Here is a 14,829-nt window from a genome sequence, read left to right on the forward strand (position 1 = left end):
TACTTGGCATGAACATTTTGGCTGTAGTGTACCTTTATACTTGGCGATTACAAATGGACTGTAAGAGCATCCTTTCACATTAAATCCAGACATTTGTGAGTTGGAGGCATTCCTGCTTCGAGAGTGATCCCTAAGTTCACAGAGTCTTTTGAGGCTTTGGCGTCAAGCCACGATTTCAGTTTTTTGTTCACTTGACTGTTATTTGTTACACTGTAGCTAGATTACGGCAAACACTTTAATCTGTCAGCAAACTGTTTCTACAAGAAAAAAGAAACAGAACAGAAAATTAGGTTTTCCGGTTCTATAAGAGTTTGGTAGAGTTTTCCAAAATTGGAAAATAAACCTGTTGATTTACCTATTATCTATATTTTATACTTTAAAGTAAAAAGCAAAAACAACATTTCATTTCACTAAGTATTCAGTGTGGATAAACAGCATCTGATGATGGAACCACACAACTCAAGTCTCTCCAAGCAGTTTTACTTGTTTTTCTTTCCATTAACTTGTTGCTACCCTAACTGACTTTGAGTGTCTATTGTTTAATGGCTTTTTCTGTATCTTCTGTGTCAACAGTTTTTGTGACCACATGAAGATGAGGAACCTCCATTGAAGCTCGTCAGATGTCCTTGAACCAATGAGATAGTCATTACTGAGCTAGTAATGACCAACGTGGGAGGAGCATAAACGACAGAGGAAACGGTTTGATCTACGATCACATTTTGTGTTGCCATCTAAGACTGAGCTGGACCAAAATATGTTGTTGGCCAACGACACTTACCTAGTATGAAATAATCTGCGTAATACTGGAAATAATTTAGCTGGAAGAAACCCCAAATCTTTATTTCACCTGAAAGGAAACTTAAGAATTCAAGATTCTTAATTCTGATTCCTTCCCTTTAAAGAAACGTACGTTTGTCTCCTGCTTCAAATTCTTCATTCCTCAGACCCTTAACAAGGGTGGCGGGATTTTTCTTGTCTGACTGAGAGGAGATAATCTTCTCCTCCAATCCTCTCCTGAAGACCTTTAAAGACTCTCTCATCCAAACAAACATGGACCTCCACAGGCAAGCATTCAAGATGGAGAGCTCCTCCTACCTGCCCAATCCTCTGGCCTCCCAGCCCTAAGGGTCCTCTGGCCTCCACTGCTGAAGCATCTCGTGATGCCTCTATCCCTGCCAGCAGCCACGGCCATTTTGGCGTTTCCAGTTCAGTTGATAAAGACGTCCATTTGCCATTTAACAACGGCTCTTACCGTTTTGCATCAATGTAACCACCGTCAGGGGGCAGTTCCACCAGATTCCCCAACAGGACTTTCCTCCTCCATCCCTTTTCACCTCCATCATCAATTTGGCTCCACCCAATCTCGACTGCTCACCCATCAGCATGCTGAACCACAGCGGTGTCGCGCCTTCAGACCTTTTGCCTCACCTTTAGAAGACCGGGACGGAGCACCAGGCGGGTATCAGTCTGCTTTCACCCCATCCAGCGTCTCAAAGGCTGCCTGGATCCTGACGCTTCTCCTCACCTGCGGTACTCTGATGCTGAGGGGAAAGAGTATAGACTTTGGCGGTGCGCAGATTCCCCCTGGAGGCTCCCCAGCAGCGCCTTGAAAGCAGTGGAGGACAGTGGGAAAAAGATCTTTGCTGTGTCAGGCCTTCTCTCTGATCCGGGAAACGTCCTCTAGCCCAGAGGATCGCATCGAACCTGTGAGTAACAGTGTTTATTCTCATACTCATGAAACTAAATAATACTGATCTCACTTTGCAAATACACTGTGAATCAGATAAAGGATGATAATGATCTAAAGCAGGGGTGTCAAATTCATTTTGGTTCAGGGGGCCAAATACAGAGCAGTTTAACCTTAAGTGGGCCACACATTTTTTGTTGAAAAAGAGCAAACTCAACATTTATGTGCCCTGGTTTGCACTTCCACATACAGTATAAATGACATTTAAATGATAAAGTAATCTGAGTATATCAGTCCTTGCAAGAACTTCACTTATATTCCCTTTATTTTGGGAATTTTGTGGAAATTTTGTGGAATAATTTGAATCAAATTTTCCAGATTTGCAAAATTTTGAGTTCTTTCAACAATTTGTAATTTCAAAATGACTGTCGTCATGTGATATAAGAAGTGGAAAACTAAGCTCTGCAAATATTGTGGATTTTAACTGAATTTTTGTACCTGGAGGGGTTGCAATATCTACAGCTGAATTAGTTGGAAATTTTCAAAATGTTTCATGTTTTTTTAATCTTTTTATTCTCTTGAGTGGGCCGAATTTTATGTTCTAAAGGGCTGGATTTGGCCCCAGGCCTTGAGTTTTACACGTGTGATCCAAGGGTTTACCTTAAAAACTCTTCTTTGTAAAATCATACCTAAAAAAATATGTAAATACCCCTAAAAGGCAACAATACGAATTAGCTGAAGTGATAGTATTAAAACTACTTTAGTGCATTTAAATAATTCAAGTCGTACCTATAAACATGTTGTTTGTTAAGTCCAACAAATGCAGATATTTAGACAGGGAGGGAAGTGCCCTCACATAGCTTTTATTTGGTGATTTTATAAATCCATGAATTATTGAATGTCACCTTTTCAAAATAGTTATCAGTGGCTTAAGTACTTTTAGCACTTAAATTTGGGTCTTAATTGTGGCAATAAAACCTGCAAATGAGACACATAAACAAACACATGCAAAGCCAAATCAAATCCTGGCACCATCAAATGAAAACAAAGTTGAACTTGTTGTCATTTGTTAGAGAATGCAAATGTTCACACACATGCCAGTAAACAATTCCATCAGTGTTTTCTTGTCATGATTTCTCCTGGCCACCCGCTATCCATGTTTCACAAGTCCACAAGCTCCACTGGTTCACATTAGCATTCACTAGTGGAAGGATGCCATTTGGCCCTCACGCACTGGGAATCTGATTAGTGTGTGTGTGTGTGTTGTGTGTGTGTGTGTGAGTGTGTGTGTCGTGTGCGTGTGACTTGTTCAGAGACCGACCATGCTCTTTGCCATCAGCATTCATCATTGCTTCAAGCTGGCAGTCCTGATGCCAAAAGATTTACTCACATGTGCCCCAAAGCTTGGCATGCACGCTCCTGTGTGTGGGAGCGGTGCACGTGTGTCGGAGAGAAGGGCCCGCGATAGATCCATGCACAATTCCACAAACATGCAGAGAATACATACATGCTTATAGTGTGAGCGCTGACATGTTTTACATCTTTTTTTTGGATCTCACTCACAATCACCACTGTTACATGATGTTTTTGTCATTCGGAATTAATTATTCCCAATTAAATTCTTCGGGATTAAAGTGTTCTGATTTGTGTTTACATAGAAATGGTCATTCAGATTTGAGGTTCAGACAGGTTTATTTTGCTTTATTCAGTTTCCGCTTAGGTCTGGGGGTTGGGAAGGGTTTGATTGGACACACCACATACCTTTTATTTTCGGCTACATCATAGAAACCATATAATAACTGTTTTTTTGCTTTTATTTTGATTGTAATTTTGAAGCAGCAACTTGACAATAACATACGGTTTCACTTTGGTCAACTGAGCAGGAGAAGAAGATAAGAACTGGTAAAAAAAATCCCAGTAAATCTTTGGAAAACAATAACCAGGAATACATATTTGCTCCCTGGTATAAGGATAGTTTCTAACGACTGGTACAATGATAAACTTGGTAATATCACAGCCTGTGCATGTCTCGGCTCACGTCCGGGTGGCCATCTTTGATTCTGTCATCACCCGCGCGTCATCGTATTTTGGAAAGAGGTGTTCACACGGTCAGTTTAAGGAGGATTTAACTTTTATTCTATATTAAAAGGGAATTAAAGCTGTCATGTAAATGTGGCCACTATGGGAGAGACACTTTACTGTTTATTACAAAAAATATACTTTCAATACCCCCCCCCCCCCCCCCCCCCCGTTTCTTTTCTTTTCTTTCCACCCTCTCCTTTATATGAGGGATGGATCCTTGGTGGAATACATGAGAGACAGAGGCGACGACCTGAGACTGATCCGATAAAAAGACCACCACTGGAGAGATGGGGAGGGTGGGAAAGAAAGGGATGAAGAAAGAAATGGAGAGGAGGAAATTGGGGGAAAAGACAACCACTGGATGGCAGAGGGACTTATTAAAAGAACAAGAGAGATATCAAAATGCATTCAAAAGTGAGAAAGGGAAAGGAAGCAAAAAGAAAGAGGACAAAAGAACATTTAACTTGGTTTATCTTTGTTTCATGGGGTTTTTTTGTGTCAAGGTGTGGCTTTCTATGGCAGAGAATCCAACCACCATTTGGTTTTCTATCACAACATGCAGCTTTGCTAAGGCTGAGCCGAAAGATGAAACAAGAAGATGGGTATACAAGCCCTCTTGTGCTGTCTTTTGGAACGCCCGAATCTGTGTCTAATCAGGTTAAATCTTAGCACAAGTAGCCTCCACCTTCACCACAGGCTCCTAATGCAATTGGATGTGCAGAGGTACTGCTTACAGCAAAGAATTATGGGTTCTCCTTCACTGGGTTTAGCTATCCAGGGGAGGTGTAAAGAAAACAAACAAACAACACTTTGGTAACAATCCCAGGAGGACAGCAGCTCTCACCGCCTCACATACATATTAGCTAACTAGTAGCCTTTGAGCTGCTTTACTCATAAAAGTGTTTGTTTTGGTCTTTCAAGTTGTTAATAGTGTTTCTATATTTCAAGATGTGGGAGAAATTTTTTGAAAATACAATAATATGATGAGAACGATCACCAATTTGTGAGTTTAGATTGTATTTACTTTCTCATTATCTTAACACTCATCAATCATAATTTTTAAAAAAAAAAAAAAATCAATTTTAACGGACATGTTTGACACATGTCCGTAAAAATGTAATCCTCGTGTGGCAATACAATTCTTTATTATCAATAGACTGTAGTGACATTTTTTTTCTGGAAATTTGCTTTGATCTTCTGAAGTGTTTCGACTATCAACTGCCAGTCTTCTTCAGTGGCGTCTGCTGATCACTTTGATGTTTGTCCTTGACTTCCACAAGATCAATGTAAATTTGCTGAGAAAAAAAGTTGTCTGAATAAATGAAACCTTAATACATTATTAAAAAAAGAAGACAAAAAGAACTCACTGGGATTATTACGGGGAAGTCAAGGACACATCAAAGCAATCAGCAAACGCCTCTGAAGAAGACTGGCAGATGACAGTTGAAACATGTCAGAAGATTAAAGTAAAATTGCTGAGAAAAAAGTTGTCTGAATGAATTAAACCTTAACAAATAATTCAAAAAGAAGACAAAAAGAACTTTCTGGAATTATTGAAAGGGTATAGTTACAAAGTTTTTATTCCACTTCAGTTTCCTATTCTGTTCTTGTTTTTATTCCAAAGATTTACATAAAAAGAAGGACATATGCAATAGTTCACATCACTTTTTAAAAATAAGTATTTATCTTTGATATATTTGGTACCTACAGTACAATCAACCATGACCATGGCTCTGCATGTATTCAATTGAATGTTTATGGAGTAGTGTTGCTGTAAAGTGGTCATGTGTCCAGGTTATATCTTTTGATTTGAAGTAGCTTTGTTAGAATAATAAACAATTGATGTGTTACATAGTATCAGCAGCTGTTTCCATTACCCTTAGAAATGCGCAAAATCTAAATAGTGCAAATAAAAACTGTTAATGGAAACAAATATCGCTTAATAATTTTTACACGTTCACAAGGACGTTTTTCAGACGTTTTGGTATTGAAATGTATCACCCAAAATCACTATGGAAACACCTTTTCTGCTATTGGCATACCCAGTCACATGACCACTTCTTTCTGAGAAAACATGGCACGGTACGTGTAGCTAGAAGAGGAGAACGAGACATTTCATCAAAACTTTAGAAATATCGCTTTTTTTTTTTTTTTGCGGAAAAAACTGTAATGGAAACACAGGTGGAACGTTGTGAGTTTGAGCTCAGTAACTTTTACTGATGTGAAACATTCTCATTGAGTGAATGATGGCTTTTCTTGGGTTTCTCCTTTTCTTACGATCCTTGTTAATCTTTCGATTCCCCCAAAATGCAAAATCGCCTTTAAACTAATTTCAGTATTTCATATTCTTCACTTATTTTTATAATATTCTGTTGAGTGTCCTCATGCTGTTAAGCCCAGTTAAATCCCCCCGATTGCACCCACTGGCACGTTGGCTGTTAACTAAACTCGCTCACCTGCAGATGCTAAACCTGCACATAAACGCCCTATCATGCCTTAAGAGGCCTACGCATGTCATATTATACAAAAGGCCATTACTATTCACAGCATTGTGGGGGTTTTAGCTGAAGAATGAGAGAATCTGAAGTGAAGCAGAACTTTTGTTTGAATAAAAGGTGAGCGTAAGAAAGAAATAAAGAAAGGTATTATAGAAAGTGTGATTGGAATTAATATGAGTGTTGACAAATACATCAATGCAGCCCTGCGGTGCCACCAGTGTTGTTTGTAGAGAGGATTTGATGTTGTGAAGGTTTGCGCCTCGGCATCAGCAGCACCTTCCATCATCTCTAATTTCTGTTTTATGTGTCTGTGTCTCTCTCCTCCATCTCATCCCTTACTTTTTCTCTCCATCTCCTTTGGTCTTGTGTGACAGCTGTTGTCCATTTGTTTACCTTCTCCCCATATACTCCACATTTACAAGGTTAAGGGATTTACACCCAACCTGACCCTAAAATGTCCACATCAGCCTTCTTTCATTTTGTTCTCAGGTCCTTGTTGTTTTTATATCTCTGACACACACACACACACACACACACACACACACACACACACACACACACACAACGGAAGACTTTTACAAGGCAAATGTAGAGATGTAAAAACAAATTTGGCAGGAATGTTTGGCTAGGTTAAAAATGCATTTCTTAACATACAGGAAGGAAGAGAAAAAAAGTTAGGATCATGGGAAACAAGAGGATGGTAAAATATTAAGCAGATTGTTTTGTATTTTATCCAATCTGGAGCCAAAAGTTACGGAAGCGGATTAGGGCCAATTTTGATGGAGAAAATAATTTTGGGCAAAATAAGAATAAATTCGAAATGTCGAGAATAAATATGACATTTCCAGACGATAATGTCGAGATTAAAGTCAAAAAGATGAGAATAAAGTCAAAACTTTTCAAAAATAAACTCAAAATACAATATCGTGATAAAGGTCAAAGGTTTGTTATTAAAGTCAAATCTATGGAAGCTGACTAGGACCAACAGTCTCCATCAAAACTGGCCCTAATCTGTTTCCGTAGCTCCTCAATAGCCACAGACGGCTCAATGCTCCACCTCTTATAAACTTGACTAGTTTTTCCTTCTGAGCAGATTACGTTTTTGGTAATATCTCTTCAAAGTCCTTAAAGAGATCACAACACTGCATTTATGAGCCTAAAAAAGCAAGAATCTCTTTGTTATTAAATCCAACTTTGAAGTATAGTTTAACACATTTTTCGATACACGGTATTTTGTAGACGACCACAATCTGCTGTTTGTGGTTGTACTATATGGTGAATTGGCCCTCGTCAACTTCCATAGATTTGACTTCAATAGCGAACCTTCAACTTTTATCACGATATTGTATTTTGAGTTCATTTTTGAAATTTTGACTTTAATCTCAATAATTTTCAACTTTATTCTCTAAATTTCAACTATAAAGCTGGGGTTTGTATGTTTTTTTTTTTTTTTTATTTGTTTTATTTGGTCAAAACTCCATAATCATCTTTGAGCAGATTGTAATCAAAGTGTTCTGAGTGACAGTGAATCTCATCTTCCTTCTCCTGGCTCTGTAAGAGGAACTTTATAAATCCAGGAGCGTGATGTTCCTAGAATCTGGATGTCAGCCAATCAGAAATCTTTCTACAAACCCATGGGCTGTTTTTGGCATTACTATTGGCTGCGCATCTGAAGACAGACGCGGTCAAGTACCCTCGGTAGTAAAAGTGGAATGATGGACGTTCCAGCAAAAGTCTCCATCACAGAGTTACTGTAGACACAACAGTTACACAGCAAATCAAGCGGAAAAAGGCAGACAGAGGTGGAGAAGACAGAGTTTAAATTCACAATTCATGTTAGTCTCTAAAAGACCAGAAAAGTCCACTTGTCACTACTTTATATTGAGAAAAAAGTCGCTAAGAGCGTTCATGAAAGACACCGGTAAGGGAGGTTGAGTTTTGTTTTTAATTTCAAAACGGAGCGGAGAGAGGATTCTGCGTACTGCAGCTTTAATCTTGACATTTCGACTTTATTTTGAATTTGCCCAAAATTATTTTCTCCATCAAAATTGGCCCTAGTCCGCTTCTGTAAAAAGTAAAGAGATTAGCTACTAATTTTATTTTAGCGTTGTTAAAACCAACGATCACAAAACAAAACAAAATAAAGAAATTCAAGATTAATTCCTTTCTTCCTGCCAATTCCTATTATTCCTTACTTTTACTATTTTTGCTCACTGCATCGCACACACAGCTGTTAAAACACAGTGAGAATTCCTCGTTTCCTTTCATCTGTTCTTTTTTTGGTCTTGCCTCTTTTTTTTTATGTTTACATTCATTTGGCATCCCACTCATTGAACAAACTGCTACAGCACAGACAAATAAACCAAAGACGACCGAAATGTTCTCATGATGAAAAGATCAATGATGACGCAGGGTTGGGGTCACATGTTTAATTACTCATCTTTGATTACATTGGCCAACATTTTTTCCAATTGCAATTATTATTTTCCCCTAAAAGCCAATAACAATTATGTTCTCAATTACTAGATTTCTGTTATCATCCCTTAAGATAACAGGTCGGTTTTGACCCATGTCTTAAATCAACTGTAAGATAAACAAAAAAACATAATCTATCATGTAATTTGTTTTTTATCTCTTGGTTACCTTGTTAGGCTTCCTTATCCATGAAAATATTGGTTTTAATGTTTTTGGTGTGGACGTCTGAGCCTTTCTTCTGTCAGTGTACCCCTTGATTTCAATCTTTTTTTAAATGCTAAAAAATCACGATGATGACCACTAATGGATTCCGGCATTATATTACTTACTGTAAGGAAGTCTATTTGTTGTTAATGCAAGTCATTTGGTAATTGAATAGAAACTGTTTAATTTAGCATTTTTCTATATGTATAGCTGCAGCTTGTGGCCTTGAAAAGGGTCTAAAAAGGCAGCCGTAGATGCTCATGGATGCTCATCCTCACACAAATCAGTCGTCCTCCACCCCCACCTTCACCCTCCTCACCCTCCCTCCATCTCTGCCTGTCACGGTCTAGTGGCAGGTTAAGTTAAGTAAGAGTGTTCTAATAATTAGGACTGGGACTCGCCTGCCTGCCTGCGCGCCTCTGTGTGTGTCTGAGTGTGTGTCTTCCTGTCAGTGCTTAGCCAGATGTTAAAAGGCTTGTCCCTCTCATGTTGCCTCCCTGTCACTCTACACACACACACACACACACACACACACACACACACACACACACACCAGGGACTGTCCTACTCGAGGTGGCTTTGTTTACCCCCATGTGAGCGTTCTCCTGCCCTTCTGCTAGCTTCCCAAGGGTAGAAGGAGTGTGTGTTTCCCGTCAATACAATGCTGGTCAATGTATGGTTTGCATATGGATGAAAGTAAGACAACTTCAGGTGTTTGATTACTTTGTGAGACTTTTTTATTTACGTATTATTCCTTCCTTTTCTTTGGTTTGGAAGGAAAAATCAAATGAAGGTAAAAAATACTTTGATGATACGTGAATGTACAACGTTTCCTTCTTCTCTCGTTGGGTGGTGACTCAAAGGAAGCAGCAATAAACTGCACGTTTGTGTGTATGTTCGTGTGTGTGTGTGTGCTTCACTCCATGTGAGACTTGTGGTCATTGTTGCAACGCTGCGCAGATCAAGGATTAGTCGCTTCCTGTCAAACCTTTTGTTAGCCCAGACACTCCATTTGGACATAGATCTGTGTGTGTGTGTGTGTGCGTGTGTGTGCGCGTGTGCGTGCGGACACAGTCTCATGAATAACTGAGGAAGAGAGTAATACAACCATTGTGCTTTGCCTTACAAAATATGACTGTGCTGTACTTCAAAAGTGAATTCCTCTCAATCCTCTACTAAATGAGTGAGCTCACCTGCTAACAGGCTGTTATATAATACTGAACTCCACCTCCAAATAATTCAGGAATTTTCCATTAAATGGAGAAGCAACAAAACAGGAGTGGGATACTTATCCCCACTTTCCACACTGGATACGGGTCCGCTGCGTTACGTCTCCGCCATGCCCGCGGAGCTGATAGGTTTCACTTTAGTCTATGTGTTCATTTTCACCGTGTCCGGTGCGCTGCGTATCTGCTCCTTCCCTGCTCCGACAGTCCGGAGACCTCCAGCAGAGATACGCAGGACTTCTATATCTGGCGGATGCCGGAGCACAACGCATCAACTCAGCACAGAGCAAATACAGTGAAACAGGAAGTTAAGCACATACTAATCATTAAAACATCCGGTTACTTTTCAAAATTGAACACTTCAGTTCATATTTCAAGTAATTACATCACCAAAACATCATAATTCTTCTTGTACGCCCTTGTTAGGAACACTGACCTGTTTATCTGTTTGTTGTTTCGTTTATAACGCTTCCTTAACCTGCGTTCTCGCGCGATTGTGTAAATATTGAGAGAACTCCTCGGTTTCGTGACGGCGTCGTGGTGCACTCAAAACGCAGTCGGCGGAGATTGCCGGACGGCGGACAGCGGAGCAAAACTGGATCAAAGCCGTATCGCGGCGAGACGTATCCAGTGGAAACCCCCGGGTTAGAGGATGGGACTGTATCTCAGAATCTGTTTAGCTGTGTTCGGAATGGAAGTATGATTCCCACCGAAGTATACGTCCAAGTTTCCGAAGATGCATATCGAACTTACAACGAAAAAAACCTGAAGCACACTGAGGCTAAATATCTCTGTTGATTCTCCACCTTTGAAAGTTCTGAAAGCATTTTAAGTGAGAAAGTGACCAAGTAGAATATCAACATGTGGTCATTTGATCCGTAAAACTCGTGCCGAGATTTTGGAGATTTTTGGAGACCCCCCGTTGTGCTACTCACAAAACTTCTGGTTAACTTTAAAACAAGAGCCATATTTACAAAAACATTAAAAAACTAATGGAAGACGAGGAGAGATGCTTTTGTTTTGAAAAGTAATGTTTGATTTTTAGCCTAAAGCCGGTGTCACGTGCTGAGTTTACCTCCGTACTGAGATTATAACCTTAACCCTAACCCAAACCTAATCCAATAAACAAATAAAAATTGTGTCCGTTCACTTTGTACAATGCACACCGGTCCTGGAACAATTTTACGTTTTGTTCGCAATGCATCATAGGGCGATTGAGTATGACTCGTGTGCCCACCGCATACTTAAAAATGTCTCGATATAATATACATCCCGGTATTTCTTGCGTACTGAATCTTTCCATACTATCTAACTACATACTAATTTTACGTCAGACCTAGTATGAGTACGGTAGTATGCCATTTTGAACACAGCCTTTCTCTCTTTCGTTCTATCTTCTATTACACATGTGCACACACAAATGCATGCCTGCAGACACACATTTATTTAATCGGCGGTAGGCCTAACAGAAATTCCACTTTGTTTCCCCTGGCGATGTCAAACTGGGCTCAGTAAAAGCTGCGTTAAAACTCTGGCCATGTCTGCAGCACATGGCAACACAACACACATTTCACTTTTTAAACGCGTGTACTCACTCCTGTGCTCACACACAAGCTATCACATGACCATGGCTTAAAGCCTTAGGCCCCAATATTGTAATAATTTCAACATTACTGTATGTGATTACATACACTATGATATCTAATCAGGAATTACCAGGTGCAGCAGCTTTAACATATGTAGTGCTAAACTTACTTTTAAAGAATGCTAAAGCTTCATTCACAGAGAATGAAAATGCTACATGTTGGATTTTTGCTTAAAATGTGTTCAAATACTGGAGTCATGTAGTGCAGCGTGACATTACTGTTAGGTTTGTCTTCCTTCAAACTTATTTAAAGATCAAATCTCCAGATGTTTGTAGCCATGTCATGTGTTGCTCCTTAGCAAGGTGTGTTTTTCAAGGACCTCTAATGACAATCGGGCGAAAAGATTCTCCTTCCTGTGTTTTTAAAAAAAAAGATTTTTTTTTTCTTCCTGCTTCCTCCTCCCTTTTTTGCTCTCATTTCATTCCCTTTCTCCCCCCCTCCCTCTCGCTCCTCCTCTCCTCTCCTCAGTAATCTAATCTGCAGCCAGTTTGCGGATGCAGTCTGGTGTGACAGCACCCCCTCCCACCCACTTCTCTCACTTTCACTCACACAAACAGCAGGCCCGTTTCCAAAAAGCCCTCTTGCTTGGCACAAATACCCCCCTCACCCCCTCTTGCCTCTCTGTCTTGGTCACCCCCTCTTTAATATTGAATTATTCATCAAATGATATGGTTTCTGATGATGGTGGCTATGATGCGAGCGATCGGGTTGTGTGGGTGTGCGTGCGATGGCGGGGTGGGATCGTTGCCTCGTCTTAATGCACTGTCGCTTCACAAAGTTGGACCGTCCACACACACACACACACACACACACACACACACCCACACACACACACACACACACACACACAATCTTTTTTTTACCCTCTTGCACCTGTGGCTTTTTAACACTTTATTTCAGAGATGGGCAACTTTTATCACAGTGAGGGCCACGAAAAAGTGATTGTCTGATCCATTCATGTCATAATTTTAAATAAATGACCGTTCCGAGCTTTACGATACATTATTTGTTTGTTTTTGATGTTGTTTTGTGTGTTTTCATAGTGGTTTTGTATATTTTCCTTTTATTTTTTATATTTTTGGAATCATTTTGTTGGTTTGTATGTTGTTTTTTTTTTTTTTTTTTTTTTTGAGTGAGTCATAGTTTTATGTATTATTGTTGTCAATTTGTGTATTTTTGTTCTAGTCCTTTATGTTTTGGACTCATTTTGTATATTTTTCAACCAACCCGATTTATTGAATTTTCCATTTCTTTTTGTGTTTTACAGTTGTCATGTGTGAGTAATTTACTCTCATTTGTGTTTTTTGGAGTCATTTTTGTGTATTCATGTTGTCATTTTGTATATTTTTGTGGATTTCTGTTGTAATCTTGTATGTTTTTGGTGTAATTTTGTGTATTTTTGTTGTCCTTTTGTTTGTTTTTCTGTCATTTTGTAGGTTTGGAGTTATTTTGTAGATTTCTCTCACATTTTGTGTGTTTTTGAGTCACTTTTTTGGCTTTCCTCTGATTTAATGTTGTTGGAGTCATTTTTGTTGTAGTTTTATATGTTTTGGACTCATTTTGAGTATTTTTGTTGTCCTTTAGCGTATTTCTCTGTCATTTTGTATGTTTTTGGAGTAATTTCATACATTTCATCACTTTGTGCTTTCACTTTGGGGGTGCCGCACAAAATTACACCGAGGGCCCATGTCTGCTCAAACAGATTCTGCCCATCAAGGGTTAACTATAACGCTGTCAACATTTATATCAAAACATGCTAACATCTAATCCTACTTACTTCCTAAAGTTGCAACTTCACCCAAGTCGCAAAGATTTGCATCTTATGCAAATAATAAAGAAAAAAAAAAAACCTAAAGTCCCCTGGAAAGGTGAAACAAATCAATAGTGGGTGCTTTATATGCATGTCCGAGTGTGTCCGGATGTGTGTGTGTGCATGCCCATATGATTTGCATGCACTAGAATCCATACTGTTCAATATGGGGGAGTCCACTCCAGAATCTGCAAAGGCCTAAAGATATAAAAGACGGCCATTTTTACTTGAGTGTGCAAAGTGATTTTTTTTTTACATTTAATAGTTCTACCTTTAAAATTAGCTTAGGGTACCAACTAAGAATGCCATTTTAATAATGATATCACCAAAAAGCTGTTTATCCACATTACACGTATTTCTAAACCACACATAATGTTGCACATCTGTCAGATCCACAGCGTTGTGCTTTTTGTTTTGTTTTTTTTATGTGTGTTTTTTTCGTGGTGTGAAATCGCATTCATGCGACGGCCTTTATTAAAAGCATAAACAGGCAATGATCACGGATTTGCCTGCACTTCAGTAAAGACGCGGATAAAGAAAGGATGAGTGTGATGATGTTTGCGCACGTGTGTTTGCCATTTCTACCGCCTTGTTTGGCACTTCACGTTGACCCCGTGGTGCCTCTGCATATCCAGGAAGAATTAAAATGAATACACACGCAGCTCCATTTTATCCATGACTGCTTTGTTTTTTGTTTTTTTGTTTTCTTCCTCGTGTGGTTATCTACAAAGCGCATACATGCTTCACTCCATGTAATAACATTTGATGCAGACCGCAAGCTGGCAGTTAAAGGTCCTTTTGAGTGTGGTAAAAAGTACACACACACACACGCACACATATACTGTACACACGTTTCACACACAAGTTTCCTCTTTCAGGATTCTTCTTCATCTTCATCTTTCCCACTCGATTCCCTTTGCCTTCTTCTATTTATCTCTCTCTCTCTCTCCTCCTCCTGTGTGGTGTGTGTGTGTGTGTGTGGTGTGTGTTGTGGAAACCCAGCCCACTATTCAGCAGATGAATAATTTAGCGGTATGTGTATCATCTGTTTACCGTGCTAATCCATCTGTCAGCAGGCACCTATCGATTCGCGCCTGCCTGGTAATTGTGCATCCGCGCCACACGCACACACACACAGATGAGTGGGCAGATACTTACACACAAATACTCACGCACACACACACACACACACACACACCAA

The 14,829-nt window shown here is 39.4% G+C and overlaps 1 protein-coding gene across 2 annotated transcripts in view; it reads left to right on the forward strand.

Moving 5' to 3' along the window:
* Positions 1-596: 596 nt before the first annotated feature.
* rnf220a (ring finger protein 220a) overlaps positions 597-14,829 on the forward strand; it is a 180,687-nt gene continuing 166,454 nt past the window's right edge. The window contains exon 1 of one of the 2 annotated variants that reach the window (XM_028472205.1): positions 597-1,706. The gene's annotated coding sequence lies outside the window, so the exon portion shown is untranslated. The remainder of the gene's footprint in view (positions 1,707-14,829) is intronic. The other variant, XM_028472204.1, reaches the window with a different exon arrangement.

Source organism: Gouania willdenowi, chromosome 17, assembly GCF_900634775.1.
Source record: "Gouania willdenowi chromosome 17, fGouWil2.1, whole genome shotgun sequence".
NCBI classification, from domain to species: Eukaryota; Metazoa; Chordata; class Actinopteri; order Blenniiformes; family Gobiesocidae; genus Gouania; species Gouania willdenowi.